This window comes from Zalophus californianus, chromosome 5 (assembly GCF_009762305.2).
Source record: "Zalophus californianus isolate mZalCal1 chromosome 5, mZalCal1.pri.v2, whole genome shotgun sequence".
Lineage (NCBI taxonomy): Eukaryota > Metazoa > Chordata > Mammalia > Carnivora > Otariidae > Zalophus > Zalophus californianus.
The window spans coordinates 134,473,233-134,485,994 of NC_045599.1; the positions used below are offsets into that span (position 1 = coordinate 134,473,233).

Sequence of the window (12,762 nt, forward strand, 5' to 3'; positions counted from 1 at the left end):
ATTTTAATATGTAATGTTTATTTATTTCAATTTCAGGTAGAGAATTTGTAATGTTTTCAAAATAGCACATCTCCCCTGTTATTTACTTTGTTTATATCTAAAGTATGCATTTTGTGGTAGTTGAAAATAACCCCAAAGGAAACATATATTAGAATCAGTTTTAGTTTGATAGGATTTAAAAAGACATAATATCGAAATTGGATTATACAACAGTCACCTATTTAACATCTTTCTCCTTTAACTGGTTCTAATAGCATCATTAAAAACTTCTTTATACATACTAAATCTGTTTGGAGACTTCTAGCCATATCGAAGTTTGTTACATTGTCTTATGAGGTAACAGTTAATACTTTTATTTTTATTTTTTTAAGATTTTATTTATTTGAGAGAGAGAGAATGAGAGAGAGAGAGAGAGCACGAGAGGGAAGAGGGTCAGAGGGAGAAGCAGACTCCCTGCTGAGCAGGGAGCCCAATGTGGGACTCGATTCTGGGACTCCAGGATCATGACCTGAGCCAAAAGCAGTCGCTTAACCAACTGAGCCACCCAGGTGCCCCAGTTAATATTTTAAAAGCTCTATTAAGAACTGTTTCTGTATATTAAATTAACATCAGCTTTCCTCTCCCAACCACAAACCTCCTGTCTCTGTGAACACATGTTAATTCCTCTCATACAAAATATAAGATCTCAAAACATTCAAAATTTACTTGCCATAATCAAGTAAGTTTTGTTTAAGCATTCCAAATGTTTCATGCCATTCATAGGGATTGGCTTTGCCCTGGGAGTCCTTTGAAATAAAGCAAAAACAATCAATCAGGGGCTCCTGGGTGGCTTAGTTGGTTAAGTGTCTGCCTTTGGCTTGGGTCTTGATCCTAGGGCCTTGGGATTGAGCCCCCGGTTGGGCTTCCTGCTTTGTGGGGAGTCTGCCTCTCCTCTTGCTCATGCTATCTCTCTCAAATGAATAAATAAAATCTTAAAAAGAAAATAAAACAATCCTGTTGATGGGTATTAAAGAGGGCATGTATTGAATGGAGCACTCGGTGTTATACGCAAACAATGAATCATGGATCACTACAACAAAAACTAATGATGTAATGTATGGTGATTAACATAACATAATAAAAGAGTAAAAAAAAAAGAAAACAAAACAATCAATCACACGTTGCAGTATTGGGCTGACCAACATAGAATGAGATAAATCTCTTTGTATACATTATTATAAGACTAGAAGAAAATCATTCTTATTTCAGAGAGAGAGAGAAATCAAGCCATCAAATAAATGATAAGTATAAGGAAATAAAAAAATATAAAATTTATCATAGTGACTCACTCTTCCATCAATTATAATATATACCATTATCTCATAGACCACAAAGAAAATTTTATGCCAATTAAATTATAACATATATTCCAATGTTAGGCATGTTAAAATGTTAGAAAATGTGCAAATAAAAGTTGATAAAATGTGGTACTTTACATTTTAAAAATGTAATAAACATTAGTATTCTTTTCCTCTTTGATGTGCTTAATTGCTGTGCTAAACAGGTGCTGAATCTGTTTTCTGAATAATCTTCACTGTCAATGAAAGAAGACGTAATCACTGAGTATGCAAGTAGTAAAAGGAAGTAATGATTACTTCTGACTGAGGTGGGCAAATAGATAAAAAAAAATTTTTAAATAGAAAATATTTAACTTGAGAGATAGTAAAAGAAAATCTTTCCAAGGCTGAGGGAAGTTGAGCAAAGTCAGAGAGATATGAATAGATTGATGAACACAAAAAAACACAGATCATTTAGTATTCCTGCAGCATAAACTCAAAGTGGAGTAGTGAGAAAAAGAGATTATCTCATAACAGATGGAACGATGAATTCTCCAAACAAATGACCGGGAAGACAAAGTTTAAAGGTTCAGAAATCCCATAGTATTTATCACAAAATGGCTGAGTGAAAAGGAAGCATTTAATAAATACCTTTTTTATTTGTACTACACTTTAAACATGTATACAGGTAATATCATAGAAAATGATTTTCCCAATAAATAGTTGGACTAAATTTCTCTTTTGGATTAACAGTTATGCAAACACTAATAACTAACCAATTAAAATAATCTCAGAGTCTCGGTTGAAGTAGCTTTTCAGGGCACCTGGGTGGCTCAGTTGGTTATGCATCTGCTTTTGGCTCAGGTCATGATCTCTGGGTCTTGGGATCTAGCCCTGTGTTGGGCTCCCTGCTCAGCGGGGAGCCTGCTTCTCCCTTTTCCTCTCCCTCTGTCCTAACCCACTCCCCCTGCTCATGCTCCCTCTATCTCTCTCTCAAATAAATAAAATCTTTTAAAAAAAGGAAATAGCTTTTTCTTCTGTTTCTGAAGGAAGTCTAATTCATATAAATGCCCCCTGAACATGGAAAATTTATAATAAAATAATAATTAAGGTAGAAAAGTTCTGGTATATACAAAGAAGGTATGAAATTTGAAAATTATTATCAGTACAACATATTATTGATGGGATATTATGTTTTATTTGTGTTCCTAGTCAAAAGTGTTTTTTTCTACTTATTTGATACAATTGAGAATTTTATAGTTATAGCTCAATAATAAAATATCTCTTCTATCACAAGGAAAATTGGGTTTATATAGAAAGAGTATATTTGAATTCAAGAATCCACAGTTTTGATGTTGTATTTTAAAGAGGTAACATAGTATAGATAAATACTATAAGTAAAAGGAAAAAAAAATCAGAAAGTAAACCTGAGTCTAAGGATTAAGCAGTCAAATAGTTGTGGCATCTTAAGCAAGTTGTAAAATATGGAGCTAATTGAAACATAGTCTACCAGTCATGTTCCATCCAAGACACTGGAAATTCAAAATGGATAATTAGAGGTTATAAAGTTACTTTTTACAGAGGACTGGGGAGTATTTAGGAACACCAAAGGAATAATGCAATACTCTGGAACTAGTAACAAGAAGAAACTATTCACTTCTCAAATCCTGAAGGATCCAGGCAAGAGATCAATTGTCCAAATCTGCAGAGGATGGAGAATAGCTCAACATAGCCAACAAATAGCATTTTGCCTTTAACTAGAGCACATGAAAGTGTACAGAAGGATAGAGAAATTCTTTAGATAGGTAAAGCAAAGATACCCAGGTGAGAGTATGCCCTTTCTTTCATCCCCCATGAGCACCTGCTCTTGGCTTTTACCCAGGTGAAAACTGATATCCACAACCCCAGCAGCTTGTTATTTCCTTCATACCAAGTCCAAATAGCATAATGTCTAAAGTTCAGTGGACCAGAAAAAAGTTTGGGGAGATACTGAGACAATTTAAGTACACTGTAAGCTAATTATGACAGGGAACAAGAACATTGCCATAGTTCATAAGCAAATCAGTGAAGGTAGAGGTAAGACAAACATTTTATTATATTGTATGGGGACAGATATAAGAATTTCTTTTGGTTCCTATGTAGAAGACACTGTAAAGGTTTTGGCAGTCATTAAGCATGTCTGTTCCCACTATAAATTCTGGAAATGAAAAAATTGTCATGGAATGAATTTGTCATCCCCTTGGACCCATGGCAAGAAAAAAATCAAACCACCACTCCATCAATCATCAAAAACTTCTACTCTGTTTCCCTGGCCTCAGGAGGTATATCTAGCAAGAGGTTGCTATGACTGATGTCAAAGAGGTTACTCCTGGGACTTCACCAAAATAAAAAGGTGCACAGCAAAGGAAACACAACAGAACTAAAAGGCAACCTACAGAATGAAAGAAGATATTTGCAAATGACCTATCTCATAAAGGGTTAGTTTCCAAAACATATAAAGAACTTATAAAACTCAATACCCAAAAAACAAATAATTTAATCAAAAAATGGGCAGAAGGCGGGAATAGATATTTCTGAAGAAGACATACAGATGGCCAACTGACATGAAAAGATGCTCAACATCACTTATCAAGGAAATGCAAATCAAAACAATGATATAATCACCGCACACCTGTCAGAGTGGCTAAAATCAACAACACAAAAAACAACAGGTGTTGGCAAGGATGTGGGCAAAGAGGAACCCTCTTGCACTGTTTGCACTGTTGGTGGGAATGTAAACTGGTGCAGCCACTCTGGGAACCAGTGTGGAGTTTCCTTCTAAAGTTAAAAATGGAACTACACTACGATCCAGCATTTGCACTACTAGCTATTTACCCCAAAAAGGTAAAAATATTAATTAAAAGTGATAGATGCAAACCAGAAAAGAGACTCTCAACTGTGGAGAACAAGATGATGGTTACCAGAGGGGAGGTGGATGAGAGGATGGGTAAAATAGGCGACAGAGATTAAGGAGTGCACTTTCTCACAATTAGGTAAGTGTCGAATCACTAAATTATATACCTGAAACTAATATTACACTGTATGTTAACTGGAATTTAAATAAAAAAACTTAAAAAACAACAACAATAAAAACAATTTCTACTCTTGCCAGACCGTGGTAAATTGAAAAAGTCCAGATATTAGTGTCAATTCAGAGGCAGTACCATAAACCCCCAAAATGTTTGGATACTTTCCTTAGTTTTCTTTTCTACAGCATCTGTTGTCCTGTTAAATGTCTGAAATTCCTTCAGTTAAAATTTTAGGGGAAGATTCATGTCAGATTCATATGTCATCTTGCTGAGACCTTCTTCAAAATACCCAGACTTCTCTCTCAATTTAGAACCAGTGAGTCTATGGACAAGTATAGGTCTGGCACCTGAGTTAGCTTTTGGTCCTGTAGCCATAGAATTTTTCTACTAATATATGTCAAGCAACCCCTTAGTGAGCTGTCAGTCTATATTATCCCTGAAGACTGTATGCTTCATTAAGCATCACTACAGATCTCTGCACATTAAACTATTTTTATTACTCCTCCTGTCTTGAGATTTATTGAGATATTTGCATCCACCTTGTCTCTGAAGGTCAGGTATCACTAACTGCCTCTTGCAATCTTGGATCCCAACATTTCCATTGAGGTTTAGAGAACCTAAGGCTATAATAGCATCCTCTCCCATACCTTTAGCCAACAGGTAATAGGTAATAGACACAAATAGGCTTCTAAAAATGCTGATACCTTTCTTAGCAAGGCCTTACTTAATGCCTCATAAAGGAGTAGACTATTTAGACTCTTGCTGAGCACATGGCTAAAGATTATCTGTTCAGGTTACAAATAATATTTCAATTCCAGCATTACAATCCAGATGAAACTTCTGATTCCTTCCTATGTATACCCCCAAGAAACTTCTGATATTTCAACCACATTGCTAATTGCTACAGTTCCCTGTTAACGTTCAGTCTTCCTTGAGTCAATGTAGCTGCTAACTATTAATATCCTTCCCAGGCCCTGGATTCAAACATTATATCACAAGTTCTAAGCAAGGACACCTTATAAATAGATTGTGTAACATTGATCTTTTTTTATTTCATCCTCTTTTGTCTAACACCCTCAGAATGTCTAACACTCCCATACATGCTTACCAGATTCCTGTCAATTAAAACTGATGAAATTCTGTAACTTTTCTCTGTATAGACTATCTCCTTCTAGGGCCAGCTTTGTTCTCATTTTGTATAAATTGACACAATTCCTATTGCTCTGAAAGTAATGAAGGGCATTTGGTATGACTTCTGTTTTTTAAAGATTTATTTATTTGAGTGAGAGAGAGTGAGCAAAAGGTAGAGCGCTGTGGGGAAGGGCAGAGAGAGAGGGAGAGAGAGTCTTATGTTGACTCCATGCTGAGCAGGGAGCCTAACGCAGGACTCTGTCCCATGACCCTGAGATCATGACCTGAGTTGAAACCAAAAGTCAGTCGCTTAACCAACTGCGCCACTCAGTGCCCCTTTAGTATGACCTCTGTAAACATTTTCTAAGTATATTTTTGGAAAATCTTTCCTAAAAGGATAGTCTGGTTCCCTCAGAAAGGGATAGAAGTTGTACCTCCACGAGCAAGTGATATTCAAGAGTATGTGGGGAGGAAGAGTCCAAAATTCTCAGGTATATCTGCATCTTCCCAATCGTCCCTATTTTGTATCTCAGAGACCTGTTCTTTTCCCATCAGTGCTGAGTTGAGTATTTTAATGACACTGCAACTCTTATAACAGGCTCTGGTTCTTCATCCTCAACCTTATTTGCTCTGCAGCTGGAGGAGATAAGGAACTCCTTAAAGCTGCCACAGAATTTCTAATCTTTCATTTATCTGAGTTGAATATTCATAGCCTTTATTTTATTCTTTTACTTGAGTATACTTTGTAGGGCTCTTAGGAGTAGCCAACTACAATAAAAATCTTTATGCTCATTATTGTCAGCAAAAAGATGAAATTCCAAAGATATTTTACCTCCTAAGGCCTAGTCTTTAATTGCATTTCTTCCCATGCTAGTAACTGTAACATTTTGAGAATATTGATACCACTACTCCCCATAACTTACCAGTGTCAAATTTCCCCTGGAAACAATTGTATCCATGGACTTCGCAATATGTGTGCAATTCAATCTCAGAATCCTATTTCAAAGTTTTATTTTCTGGAGCCATTTCAGGTACCAATTACTATTTAGGTTAGAGCTCATCAAGAAAAGGATGGCACATTAAAATTAGTGCTCTGTGGAATGTTTAATAAAGCAAACATTTTTTTAAAAAGCATGTGCCTGCTTTCACGAATAAAAATAAGATGGGGGGAGGGGTGGTGGCTAATTCACAACTTTTGAGCCAGGGATATTTTTAATAACTGGCCTTCCAGAAAAACAAAAACACTCTCCAACCTATCCTTCTCCTGTTAAAATACACTTTGGCTGAACCTAACTGGAAATCCTAGATCAAGGGAGCCCAGGATGCCATGTATAGGAGCCAACCTCCCAGGCATCGAACAGATGGAAAAATTGTGAGTCAATATGGAGGGTAAAATAGAAGATACCCCACACATATGTGTTTTTCTTTTGTTTTACATACGTCACAATGGGTTGTAAGTACTAAATATGTTTTTTTCTACAGCATTTTTGAATGTAATATTCAATACAATTATCTGAGCTACAATAGGCAGAAATAATAACTTATCATAGTTTTTGCTACCCAAAATAGGTAGAAATATTACCTAGTTGTGACTGAAATTTCAGACACATAACTGGAACAAGATCCTGAATGTTTCTTTACACATGGTAAACTTCAAAATAAATATTATATTAATAAATTAGTATTATAAAGCTATGATTATCCATGAGCATCATCACAGCACATGTGTCCTGTAGTATTGCTCTTCATTGTGAAAGGATTACCCTCATCAAGTTAATTGAGTTAATTAACACACTCTTCACCTCACATATTTAACTTTGTTTTTATAGTGAGAACATTTACGTTCCATTCTTTTAGAAAATTTCGATTGTAAAATAGTCTTATCAATTACAGTCACCATATTAATACATTAGATCCTCAGAGCTTATTTATCTTATAACTAAACACTTTTACTCTTTTACCACCTCCTCCTTACTTCCTCCACTCCCCAGTCTCTGGCAACAACCAGTTTTCTACTCTGTTTCTATGGAGAATAATTTGTTTTTTTTTTGAGATTCCACATATAAATGATACTATGAAATATTTATCTTTTTCTCTCTGGTTTATTTCACATAGCAAAATCTCCTCCAGTTCCACCCATATTGTCACAAAAGATAGGAGTCCCTCCTTTTTAAAAGCTGTATAATATTCCGTGTATGTGTGTATGCATGTGTATGTATGTGTGTGTTATATATATATATATATATATATATATATATATATATATATATGGATCTTCATCCATCAGTAGGCACTTAGGTTATTTTGATACCTTGGCTGATGTGAATAATGCAGCAATGAACAAGGGAATACGGATATCTCTTTGCGATAATATATTTTTTTTCTTTCGAATCTATTCCCAGAAATGGGATTGCTAGACCATGTAGAAGTTCCAGTTTTAATTTCTTGAGGAACCTCTGTATTGTTTTCCACAGTGGCCGTACCAGTTTACATTTCCACTAACAGTGTACAAGAGTTCCCAGTCCTCTACATCACAGGCAGCATTTGTTATCTCTTGACTTTTTAATACTAGAAAGCCTAACAAGTATGAGGAGATACGTCATTGTTGTTTTGATTTGCATTTCCCTGATGATTAGTAATATTGAACAACACCTTTGCATGTACCTGTTGGCCATTTGTGTGCCTTCTTTGGAAAAAAATGTCCTTTCAGGTCCTCTGCCCATTTTTAAATTTTTTTTCCTGCAACAAAATTATTTGTAAAAAGGTCCAAAGTAAGTGCAAAAAATTATAATCACAAATGACATATTGCTGCGGTGCCTGGATGGCTCAGTCGTTAAGTGTCTGCCTTCGGCTCAGGTCATGATCCCACGGTCCTGGGATCGAGCCCCACATTGGGCTCCCTGCTCAGTGAGAAGCCTATTTCTCCCTCTCCCACTCCCCCTGCTTGTGTTCCCTCTCTTGCTGTGTCTCTCCCTCTGTCAAATAAATAAAATCCTTAAAAAAAAATGACATATTGTCAAACAATTGGGTTCCACTTTTATAATGTAAGAAAATGCAGCCCAGGGCATTACAATATGAATTAAGTATGCATTAAACATATCTCAAGAGTGGTATCTCACAAATTCCAATAATATGTTTAAATATGGTAACTATAGTAGACTATATAGTGATATTTTATATTCCTTAGTATTCCACCCTTTGTTTTATCTGATAATCTCTAGGCCTTCATATAAAATTTCATCTTTAAAAACTACTGGTGGTTCCTTAGCTATCTTTTTATCAACTTAATTCCTGGCCATTCTATAATATTTTGTAATGACTTTGTAGTATTCCATATTTATTCTCAAACCCTGTCTACAGGTTTGTGATCTCTTTATTGGCATACGTGTTACTTCTCCTAAGGAATGTGATGACCTCTGGGGAGCCTGGGTGGCTCAGTCAGTTAAGTGACTGCCTTTGGCTCAGGTCATGATCCTGGAGTCCCGGGATCGAGTCCCGCATTGGGCTCCTTGCTCAGCGAGGAGCCTGCTTCTCCCTCTAACCCTCCCCCCTCTCATGTACTCTCTCTCTCTCTCTCTCTCTCTCATTCTCACTCTCTCAAAATAAATAAATAAGTCTTAAAAAAAAAAAAGGAATGTGATGACCTCTGATGACTGGGCTTATTCATCTATTATGACCCTTTCACACATTTCTGCCCTCTATTCCCACAGCCTTGTCATCCCAAACTGCTTTGTGTTTGAGACCACAAACTTTGTTTTACTTCTCTCTCATAACAAATCCTGCCTTTTTAGATTTCTTAATCAACTACTTTTGACACAATATTGTAAGCCTCAATATTACTTTATCATCTTTGAACTTATCCTGTCTTCTTCCAATTTTATTTTTATCTCTAAACAGCTTAGATTTTTAGAGTTCTTTATCTCAAATGTACTTTGACAATATGATAAATTATTCTGACTATTTTATTTTCATTGATAACTTGAAAAAGGTGGGAAAAAAATAAATGAAACATACAGAAACATCAGTCTTCCTAAATGAAAGGTATAACTAAGTTATGGATCCTTGATGAAAAAAATTAAGCCACCAAAGTATTCTAAATCAAAATAAACTCATGATTACCAAATCATTCAACCAAACCACCTGAGTCAAGTGTAAGAAATGTGTCTTATTAATATATTTTTTGTTGCTGAAATAGCATTATGTCCTTAAATGGGACTCCCTAACTTCTTACTTAATCTCCTTCCTTCTGTTCACCCAGGAGTTTATTTATGAGAAGTAATTTTGGCTAAAGATTTTCTAAACAAAAAAAAAAATGAAAGTTTCAAACTGAATGAAGAAAGACATTGCTGTTTTCAGTGGGCATTCTTCTTAGAGGGCATACGTTTTTGGGTACTATTTACTATAATCCACCATGGATCCTGAGCATTTTCCCACCTTGCTTTCTCCTTTCGAGAAAGAGTTTTAGTTTTCTTATTTTGAGTTAATAATATGTGTAAAATACAAAGTCAATTTTCTTTTTACGATTTTCTTTATCTGATTCATTAACCAATTCCTCAACTAACTGTGCAGTCACTGTGTATTAAACTTGGAATTATGTGTTAAAATTGGAACCAAGAAATCCTTCTGTGAACAAGATACATTCTCCACCTTCAAGTAATTTCCAGTTATTGTTTGTCATGCTAATTCCCCCACACTGTGTGATATGAAATTTAATCTTCAACTGGGTGGTTTTGGAAAGAATTATGACCTTTTTTGCCTTTGCTACATCCCCAACTCATTCTCAAGTACATTTCTAGTCCAGCATAGCAGTTGGTGCAGATGAACTGAAAGACATTAAAGAAGCATTTGAGACAACCAGCTATTCTAGAATCTGTTAAAAGGAAGCAGATAACACTGTTTTCTTCCTTCAAAATGTATAGTCAAAGGGACCAGCAGTGGAAGGAACTGAAACCATGACCATGACACTCCTCCTCCAAAGGAGGGCACAGAACAAGAAGTGTTATAAATACATTAAAAGCAGCACTTGTTTGTTGGCACAAGTTCCTGGAGGGAATTATCTCCATTATCCTACCCATTAAAAGGTCTTTCAGGGAGTTGCCCTAATTAAAAACTATTTAGAAACCACACTTTACCTGATACTTCCAATTATAACCTATCTCCACAAGCTTTATTTTTAACTCCTCCACTTTCCATATTTATAGTTCTTTTCTTGGCAGTGGAAAAACCTGAATTCCATTGTTCACAGTATATTTATTTGTTTGCTCAGTCCTAGAAGCTTAAAGATTAGATAGATACGTAATCTTTATCAATCTATTAATTTAATTATTGGAAATTTGAGTATGATAACGTCTGGTTTGTACAAACAAGAATATAACATTCTGCTATGGTTATTTTCTCTATAGTCTTAGGATATATATCCAAAATTAATTTGTGGCCAAAATTATTTTTTTTCTTCCCCCTTTAGTGTACTTATGTTATTCATGTGACATACAGTTAGGTTTATTTGTTTTGTTTACATTTCATTTATTTTCTCTCCAGCCTTTGTTACTTGCTTAATTTGTGAGTATGTAAGCATTAACATATTTCTAAAAATCAAAATTATGCAAAAGGTTATAAACAGAGAGGTCTAATTTCCCTTTCATTTCTACATCATTTCCATGCTCCTACATTTTTATCTTATTCTCTATCAATATTGCACATAACCATTTTTCCTGTTCCTGATTTATCCTTCCTGTTCCTTTTTAGACATATACTAGAAATACTCTAAAAACCCTTCCCTATTACTTCAGGGAAATCTTTATTCTTGTTTCCAACTGCATGGTATTGAAATGTGTGAGTGAACCATAATTTATATAACTGTTTTTCCTTTTCTCTGTATATAGGTGATTTTCAATGTTTTGCAATTAGAAGTAATTTTTGTGAATAAACATGAGTATATGTTTTTAGAATATTGGAGGTGAATTGCTGCATTAAATATCTAGAATTAGACTTGCTGAGTCATAGGTAATTGTGTATATAAGTTTAGTATATTTTGGCAGCCCATTCCCCCAAACTGTTTTACCGGTCTGAATTCTACCAACCAATTATTAGAGTGCCTGTTTCTCCACAGGATTGCCCAAACATACTGTGTACTCTTTAACATGAAACATTCTTAGAGATGACACATAAGAAATGGTATATCTGTGTAGTTTTACTTTGCATTTCTGTATGACTGATTGTGGGCATCTTGCCATCTTTTTGTATGTTGAGTATTTCTATATCTGTTCTTGCTTTTCCCCATTTTTGTAATAGGTTTTATGCTCCTTTTTTTTTTCCAAATTCAATTAGCAATAATCGCGCCTCAGATAAACCTCATTGGCTACAATACTGCCACTGCGCAAAGCTTTTTTTTTTTCAAATTCAATAATTGTTTATAGAACATAGTTATTACATCTTTGTATATGATATCATTTGCAAACCACCATTTCCCATTTTGTTTTTTATCAATTAATTTTGTTTGTAGTGGGCTTTTGTTTGTTTGATTTTTCCCAGAGCATTCTGATTTAGATGACATCAGAATACAAAAATGAAGGTTTATTGTAGTCACCTAAAAATAAAACCATTCAGTTTACATTAATTTTATTAAGGGTAATTTTATAGGAACATAATAATACAATGAAATTCAAGCATACATGGGGTTATATTTAATATTCACTCTTTCATTTATTTAAAAACATTTGTTGAGTACCTACTATGAAGCCAAGCAATATTTTAAGGGTTAACTATATAGCCTGAGATGAAGGCAGTCGCTTAAGGGTTAACTATATAGTAATAAACAATTTGTTAAACTTAAAGTTAAATGGGACAGGTAAGCATTAAACAAAAAAATACAGAATTATTAAAATAAGTACTATGAATGAAATGAACAGATTCTGAGATGGTAATACAGGGATCTAATCTTGACAATCAAGATTTATGAAGCCTTGTCTAAGGAACTGAATTTAAGCCTTGGCCAGATGGATAAGCAAGAAACAGCTAAATGAATCTTGAAAGAGGAACATTCCATTGTGAGTAATATATATGGCTGAAAGTTTTTTAGCAGGAAGCCCAGGCCATTTGTAAAGGCTAGAAGATACTAGAATTATTCCATAGCAATAAAAAGACAAAAGTAATTAGAGAATCTTTCAGAAGAATAGATCATGTAGGGTTGCTCAGACCATGGTGACATTTAGGGAATTTTTCTAAGGAAAATGAGAAATGACTGAAGG

General features: G+C 34.8%; 1 pseudogene; it reads right to left on the bottom strand.

Annotated features, from left to right (window-relative positions):
* Nucleotides 1-11,816: 11,816 nt before the first annotated feature.
* Nucleotides 11,817-11,899, bottom strand: LOC113929979 (annotated as a pseudogene).
* Nucleotides 11,900-12,762: the final 863 nt, after the last annotated feature.